At 41.0% G+C, this 8,044-nt stretch overlaps 1 long non-coding RNA gene across 2 annotated transcripts in view; it reads left to right on the top strand.

Moving 5' to 3' along the window:
* The first annotated feature begins 287 nt into the window (after positions 1-287).
* The window catches only part of LOC148004726 (uncharacterized), a 33,108-nt gene continuing 25,351 nt past the window's right edge, over positions 288-8,044 (top strand). Inside the window, exons 1-3 of one of the 2 annotated variants that reach the window (XR_015624746.1) lie at positions 288-352; positions 4,045-4,200; positions 6,978-7,131. This is a non-coding gene — a long non-coding RNA (uncharacterized LOC148004726). The remainder of the gene's footprint in view (positions 353-4,044; positions 4,201-6,977; positions 7,132-8,044) is intronic. The other variant, XR_015624745.1, reaches the window with a different exon arrangement.

Raw genomic sequence — 8,044 nt, 5'->3', positions numbered from 1 at the left:
GGTACACCCCATATTTATTCCTTCTTGTATAGGCTAGCTACATAAGCTTGTTCAGTGAACAGATGCGATTAAAACTGATTATTGGCAAAGAAAGCATACGTATGGCCTTTTAAGGTGACAGATGCCTGCTAGTGAGGACAGGACCAAGTCAGGCACCAGAGAAGCAGGCTCTGGCCAGTTATGTGGACATCATGAAAATACTGAGCATCCCAAAAGGGAGCAACAATAGATTACAGTGATGAGCTTTGGAAGGCAGAGCGAATGATGTCACCGTTTTGAACTTTTTCAGTACATGCTGCAAAGACAGAAGAAGAACGGCATGGGGAAAGAAAACGAGAGATCTGAAATCTTTGTGAGTTTGATGAGAGTTTAAAGCGGGAGGTAGGGGTGAGAAGAGACAGAGGGAGCCGGAGGCAGGGAGGTCTGGGTCAGAGCAACACTTGTGGGGAGACAGTGAGGTCATTGCTGCAGGTGTGGGTTTGACTTAGCTGCTCTGTTCTGGTGGGTAAATGAGTATTTTCTTTTTACATGGCTGGGTTAAATTACTTCCCCTAGGTCATTCAATTAATCATTTGGAGAGCAAGGACCAGAGTCCTTCTGAGGACCCTCATTTCACATCTGGAGCAGGCAAGCCAGGCTCCTACTCTCTGGAACACGTTCTTTGTTTAATTTAAAAAAAATCATCTCTTTCACACATAAATGAAGTTTTGAACTGTTCTGTACAGAATCTGCAAAATCCTTTTTCTTCTGTGTGACTTAAAAAACAGATAGCATAACTACACAGAACTACCACAGATTGCTTTCTGGTTTATCTTTAATTCAAGAATTTGAAGTCTCTGTCAAAATTACTTTGAACCAACCCCGTCTTTGAGAGAGATTTCAACCTATTATTCTTGGGAGCTAGGGGAAAAAAATGAGTTACAACAAGAGAGCCATGTGTGCACGGTTTAGCGGCTGCATGAACGATTGTATGATATACTGCTCTTTTCACTAATAACCACAAAGCAGGTAGAGGCATGGCAGACTAATTTGGTTTATATGTCCAGCTGTAAGGCTAGACACTGCATCATTCTTCTCAGAAAGCAGTGACTTTAGGCATGTGGAACTTGTAGTCATGACAACAATAAACCAAGGCACTCTCAGCCCAGAAACTGCCTTGGCCTTGTCTCCGTTACTTCCTGCTCATGACCTGACTTTTCTTACTCTCTGGGGTTTGGGGGCTGGGGATTTGTGAAAGATCTATTGAACAGAGTTCCAGTATAGGTTTAATGTTTAAAATGTCTGGGCTGAAAGTTTTGCTTGCACGGATGGCCACAGGCCGAGAGAAGGAGAGATCAATCACAGTTACTGCTAATGACAGAGTTATGAGAGTGTACCCAAAGGTGAGCTGATTTGGAAAATAGGAGAAGGCCATGTGGAGAGTGACTTGGAAGTCCTTTCTTTGTAAGTGCCGCAAATAATTAAAAAAAAATGCACTGCACCGAATTATAGCATGGTTCTGCAAAGACGTACCCTAACCATGCCTGGAAGAATACTCAAACATGTAAAGACAGAAAAACTGAGCATGTGTAGATGTGCATGATGCTTTTAATTCTAGAAAGAAATGATTAGAGCAGATGCTCAAGATCAAATCTACATCGAATCTTGTTTTGTCTCCCATGTACGTGCAGGAAGCTGTATGGCTACTTTCAGAGAGAATATAGCTCAGCGGTAAGAGTGTAAACCCAGAAGTCAGTGATTGCTTCTGATTGCCACAGGTAAAATTTGGAGAACATCGCAAAAGTCTTTCCACACTCAACTGCAAAGAGATTATACACTTTTCACTGTAGCCTCGTTGAGCTATAAAATGGATGAATGGAGAGAGAAGTCTCCATGCCTAGGACCATGCAAATACTCAGAAAGAGGGAGCCACCAGTCAGTGTCTACACCCCTGGTGCTGCCAGGAGGATTTGATGTGAAATCTGACTTCCACCTGATCTGATGCCTGGATCCTTCATTGTTATGGCTTTGTTACACCGGAAGTGATGAATTCTAGCATGAATTACATTTGCCATCCCAGACCGGAACAGCAATTGCCTATCTTTTCCCAGGCCTATTTTCTACTAAGTTAACACTCATGGGCCTGCAAGCAGAGAAATAAAATATGGACCAAATCCTAGATAGTGTCAGACACTTCCTCTCATTTCTGTGCTCTGAAAAATAGAATGACTAACTGTCCCAGACATTAGCTTGATCATAGGCTTAGCTTCTATGAAAAAGAGTTGCAGCCCTGAAGCCAGTTCTGGTCATGGCCTCAGACAGTATGGATTGCATATGAAAGTATGGTGGAGTATTGATGGTTGGTATTGTGTTTTTCTCAAATCATATTTTATTTTCTTTTGTATTAATTAATTTACTTTACATCCTGACTACATCTTCCCTTTCTCTTCTACCTTCCTACTCCCCCCGCCCCCTCTCCCTTTGTCCTCAGAGAAGGGGAGGCCTCTCCTGGATATCAACCCACCTTGGCATCTGAAGTTACAGAAGGACTAGGCGCATCTTCTCCTACTGAGCTTAGACAAGACAGCCCAGTTAGGGGACAGGAATCCAAAGGCAGGCAACAGAGTTAGAGACAACAGCCCCTGCTCTAGTTGTTAGGGGTCCCATATGAAGACCAAACCATACATCTGTTATATATGTGTTGGGGGCCTAGATCCATCCCCTGCATGCTCTGTGGTTGGCAGTTCAGTCTCCATGAGCCCCTATAAGCCTGGATTTATTGATTCTGTAGGTTTTCTCATGGTGTCTCCTCTCTCAATCTTTCTTTCCCTTCTTCTGCTAGATTCCCCAAGCTCTGCCTAATGTTTGACTGTGGGTCTGGGCATCTGTTTCACTCAGCTGCTGGGTGAATCTTCTCAGACGACAAGTAGGCAGGACAATTGTGCCTTGAAGGTTTTGTCAGTGGGTTGGTATCCCAGTCCCTCCATTGGTAGTCTTGCCTGCTTACAGAAGATGACCACTTCAGGCTCCATATCCACCATCCTGGAATTTTTCCTTGTCCCTGATTTCTAGTTCATTGACCAAATGTTCCTATCCTTCCAATCCCAGTTCTCTTTCCCTCAGTCCTCCTCACATTTGATTGATTTTTCCTGTTCCTCTCCTGACACCCTTTCTCACCCAGTTCCCTCCCTCCATTCATCCCCGGGTTGAAATTCAAGAAATCATGATCTACAATTGGTTGTGTTTGTGTCTATTTGTGTGTATATATGTTTATGTGGGCATATGTTTGTGTGTTGTGTGTATGTATGTGTGTATGTGTATATGTGTGTATGTGCATGTGTTGTATATATGTGTGTGAATATGTTTGTGTGTGTATATGTAAATATGCATGTATGTGCATGTGTGTTTGTGTTTATATGTATGTATGTATGTATGTATGTATGTATGTATGTGAGTGTGTGTATAACTGTGTGTATTCATGTATGTGTTGCAAGAGTTCAGTAGTGTCACTAGAGCCACAAATTAATTACATTTTCTTTCCATTGTTCTCAGTGGGAAGTTGTAGATTTGTTTTGAGATCAATAATTACTCTTTTCCTCTTAGAAAGTTGATGAAGGAAATAATTTGTGTGTGTTCCTCATTCACATGAAATACTTAGTATACGTTTAAGAAAAGAAACACAACAATGTGCTATAATATTAATTTGATATGTACTTAGATTGCTTCAATAACATGCTGATTAGTATGGTAGACATATAAACCCTCACCTTAGGCCTTGCACATATAAAACATGTGTGCACTGTACAACTGCACCGCAGAGAAGATATATCTGTGCGAGAAAGTTTCCTAACTATTCCAGTGTTATTAAGAACCATAACCGCACCCTTGTCAAGGAAAACTGTAATATTTCTACAAGATATTCTTTTTCATGCACAATGATCTTACACTGAAAGGTTTTTTTTTTTAACCATATCTTGATTAAATTCAGATTAAGGGATCAGCAGACTTTGGAGGAACTTCTGTTTTCTCATGAGCTCTTGTAATTTCATAAATATTGGCTCTCAGGTCTCTGAGCTTTAAGAGGAATCTGTTTTAAAACCTCAAGCTGTTTCATGTATGCAGAGATAAATCTTCTCAAGACCTGATGCCTTCAAACACACCCAGAGGAAACAACTCTGTTTCCAGAAGTTTCTTCCTGGAATACATCTCTTGTCAATATCGGTAAGCTTTTGTCTTTGCTTGTAAATGCTTCTGATAGAGGAATTTCAAGGATGGAAATCGAAACAATTCAAAAATATGTCATCCCTTAATGTGTAACAGAAGGCTAATTCATCAAATGTGGCTTAGTGGTTCTGATTTGACTATTGTCCTTGGTTCTTAGCAAAAGGCAGACCCTTGCTCCTTGCGATTCTCAGGGCATCGGTCCCAAGCACCAGGAAGAAATAGCATCCAGAGCACAAATGCAGATGCAAATACAGATGCAAGTAAACTTCCACTCCACACCTGGGTTACATGTTTTTTTGTTTGTTTTTCTGTTTTTCTTAAGACCTGAGCATTTTTCCCCCTAATAGTTACAATAAAGAACCAGTTTATAATTGATAGAAATCCAAGCTCTTCAGTTCGGAAGGTCATTTTCCTAGTTCTGGCTGCAATGCAAAAACATTGTATTATCTACCTTACACTGAACTCTCTGCAAAGTTATCAGTGGGGATTCCAAAGCTTCGTCGTAATTTATGGGGAATTGAAAAGCAATAGCTGATCTAACTATAGTTTATATAAGCACATATTTCGATGTCATTTAATGCTCACTCACGATTTACCAAACTCATTTAAATATGATTATATTCTGAACAGTGTCAGGTGACGTCCCGGATGTTTTCGCTTTAGTCACCTGTCAGTTTTTAGCAATTGAGAGGGAAATAGAACTTGTGCTTTCCATTTTTGCCCTGTCTTCTTGCTGACCTTATCTCTTACATACTCTGGTCGTTCTTGAACCAGAGGCTTAAGGATAGGTGCAAAAGATGAGAATTTGATTTAGCTTTGACTTTTAGTATCAGATACCCACAAGGAAATAAAGCTTTTATCTGCTTCCTCAGGAAGATAATCCCCATGATTAGGTGAGATGTGTGTAGTGGCAGCTGCGGGGACACACGGTTTTAGTCTCAAGGTGCGGAATACTTAATCCAGTTCAGATTCTTGGCAGGGAGATTTAAAGAAAGAACTAAATAATTACATTCTCCATGGGCTTTGTTTTCTGGAATGAGGTTTTTGAGTTTCTCTCCTTGCTCTTTTGCAGTTTAATGAGGATGCTTAGGGAAACAGGTTTGGATTTAGCTGGAATGTTGTAAAGTGGGTGATTTCTGAGATTCTCAGGCGGTGTGTCTAAAAGGCTTCTGCTGATGGGGAAGGGGCAGTTTGGGTGCTACTTTCTATATTCAGTTTGCCTTCAGAGTGAGGGCTAAATACAATGCAAGAATGAAGTAAATATCCTCGACATGAACATTATCATTAAAGGTGATTTAAAGTCACATGCTACCTTTGTTCATTGGCATACATGTGCGTGCACATAGAGGTCAGAGATCAACCTGCAGGGGTTGGTTCTCTCCTTCCACTGTTGGAGTCCAGAGATAAAGCTCAGGTTGTCAGACGTGAGGGGCAGGTGATTTGATCGGCTGAGCTATCCTGTCCACATCCAATTTATATGTTTCAGTAAATAAAGACTTCATATTTCAAAACCCACTACATCCGAATACAATTTATATTCATTAGAAAGTGTTATTAAAGCAAATATATTTGTTTTAAAAAATATGACTCCATATTGCTGAGAAAACATGAATTTTATTAATGCATATCTAATTCAATTTCATTAACAGAGTAATTCAAATATGAACATCTTTACACTTACATACTGCATTATAACAAAGCTGTATAAAAAAAAATCAGAAAACAACCACCACCACATCAATCTTTTTCAAAGATTATTTATCTATGTACCTTTTTATCTGTCATCTATTTATCTATCTCATATATCTGGGGTTTTGTACATCTGCTACTGAAAGAGAGCGTAAGATCCCACTGGCTACAATTATAGGTAGTTGTGAGCCACCATGTGGTTCCTGGGAATTGAACCTATGACTTCTGGAGAAGTAGCCAATGCTCTTAACCACTGAGCCTCTCCAGTCCTGCCACATCAATCTTAAAATATGAACTGTCAATAAAATGAATACAGTTTTGTTACTTGGACTAAATCTTTATTCTTGGTGTCAAAATATTACAAATAGAGCAACGAGAAGGGAAGCCTATTAGACGTATGAATGAAATTCAGAAGTGTGATTGAAAAATCTCAGAAGTCTTACTCGTTCATAATTTTAAATAAACAGATGTATAAAACAAATAATCATGGCAGCTGATTTTCTGTGTAGACGTCATCCTTGGTGGCTGGTGGATTAGCAACTTCACAGGCTCTCAGACTCCAGGGTCTATGGTTAGTACCTCAAGCAGAGGTGGATCCCATCCCCCCTCCTTTGGGCTCTCCTTTCAGCTGTGACTGTGACACCTAACATTTCAGGACCCATTTCTACTCCCTTGAAAAAGCACATGTTCCAAACGCTGTAAAACTGAGCCTTCAGGACATCATCTTGGTAACAAGGAGAAAGGCAAAGTGTCCGACCATCCAGGACAAGACTTCCTTGATCTGTCATTTTATCAGCATTCATTCCTTCCCTAGGATTTCCTGGAGCGGTCTCTGGAAAATGCGTCCCAGTGGAAAGGGACCTAACGAGGTTACCATAGCATTCCGGCAGATTTTCCAGCTGGACACTCAGGAATTAGGAATATCCTTGAGGCTGTTTCTATTGGGTCCTTCCAAGGGAGACCGTAAATGGTGTTTAGGCTGAATTGGTAACATATTCTGTCATTAGAAAACAACAGAGTGGACAACTCCTGTTGGGGATCATCCCTAACTATTCCAGCCACGTCTATTCCTTTTGTCCCTACAGCTTGCCGATTCTGCTCAAGAGTGGTTTACAGCGGTGAATGACCTCGAACTTCTGCATTTATTGTTCAGCAAATGGAGATGATAAAGTCTCTCTGAACGATTCATTCAGGACCAACCCTTGCCTTTCCATTTTGAAATCAACCTGGAAATCACAGGTAACATTTGGAATGGGTGTGATGGTTCTCTTGCTCTTGAGTCCCGCTTTTGGCCTGGAAAGGCAGTTGTGAAAAGCGTAGGGTAGGGCAGGGCAGCAGGAGTGGCTGGTAGGTGTGGAGTCGAGAGAAACCAGGTGCCAGGTGGAGGGAGCCAAGACCTCATTCCCAGAACATGGGTGTATCCTCAGCTCATAAGAAAAGCCGTAACTTCATTGATTGGGAAAGTGCCAATCCATACCGTGCCCTTCTGGAATTATCATTTATAGTGACTATTTCAATAGTTTTTTCTCTTCGTAACCTAGTTACTGCAAATGATTGATTTCTAGGTCATCCCTACAATAGTTTAGATCAGGGTCCCCCAGGTTCAGGTCATAGAACTGTTTGCGATCGGCTCAGGATGAGGGAAGGAGTTGGGGCCAGGATACCGATCAACAAGGTTGCTAAACACTGTTAGTGTGTCCACTGCTTTTATGTACCAGGATGTTCTTGATTGTTTCCTGAAGTGCTAGGTAACAAACCAGTCAGTGAGGGGGTGGGGCTGCTCTGAGTGGCAGCGAGTTAGCTCCTTTAGACTTCCCAGTAAAGTTACATCAATGGGAACAGAATAATTAATGTGGCAAATGAATGTTTTCTGATAGAACTAGAGTCGGGTGAAAGAACTCCAGTCTTGGTTTAGACTGTGTATGTGTCCTGAAGCAAATCAGAGTTTTCTCCGATACAAAATGAGCTGAAATTATCCATGCTGAAATATTTCATGGAACCCAGCATCTGGAAGAAAGTGAGCTCATGACAGTATCACACACTCAGATCTAGATCCTCATTGATAGCACCTTAACACTGACTACTAAGGGAGGAGATGGATACAAGCGTGTTCATCTTAAAATCTAAGTTGCTAGAAAAGATTATAGAAAAT

Source organism: Rattus norvegicus, chromosome 7 (genome assembly GCF_021556685.1).
Source record: "Rattus norvegicus strain SHRSP/BbbUtx chromosome 7, alternate assembly SHRSP_T2T, whole genome shotgun sequence".
Taxonomy (NCBI): domain Eukaryota; kingdom Metazoa; phylum Chordata; class Mammalia; order Rodentia; family Muridae; genus Rattus; species Rattus norvegicus.
The sequence above is the reverse complement of the archived record's forward strand: the minus strand, read 5'-3'. Positions and strand labels throughout refer to the sequence as shown.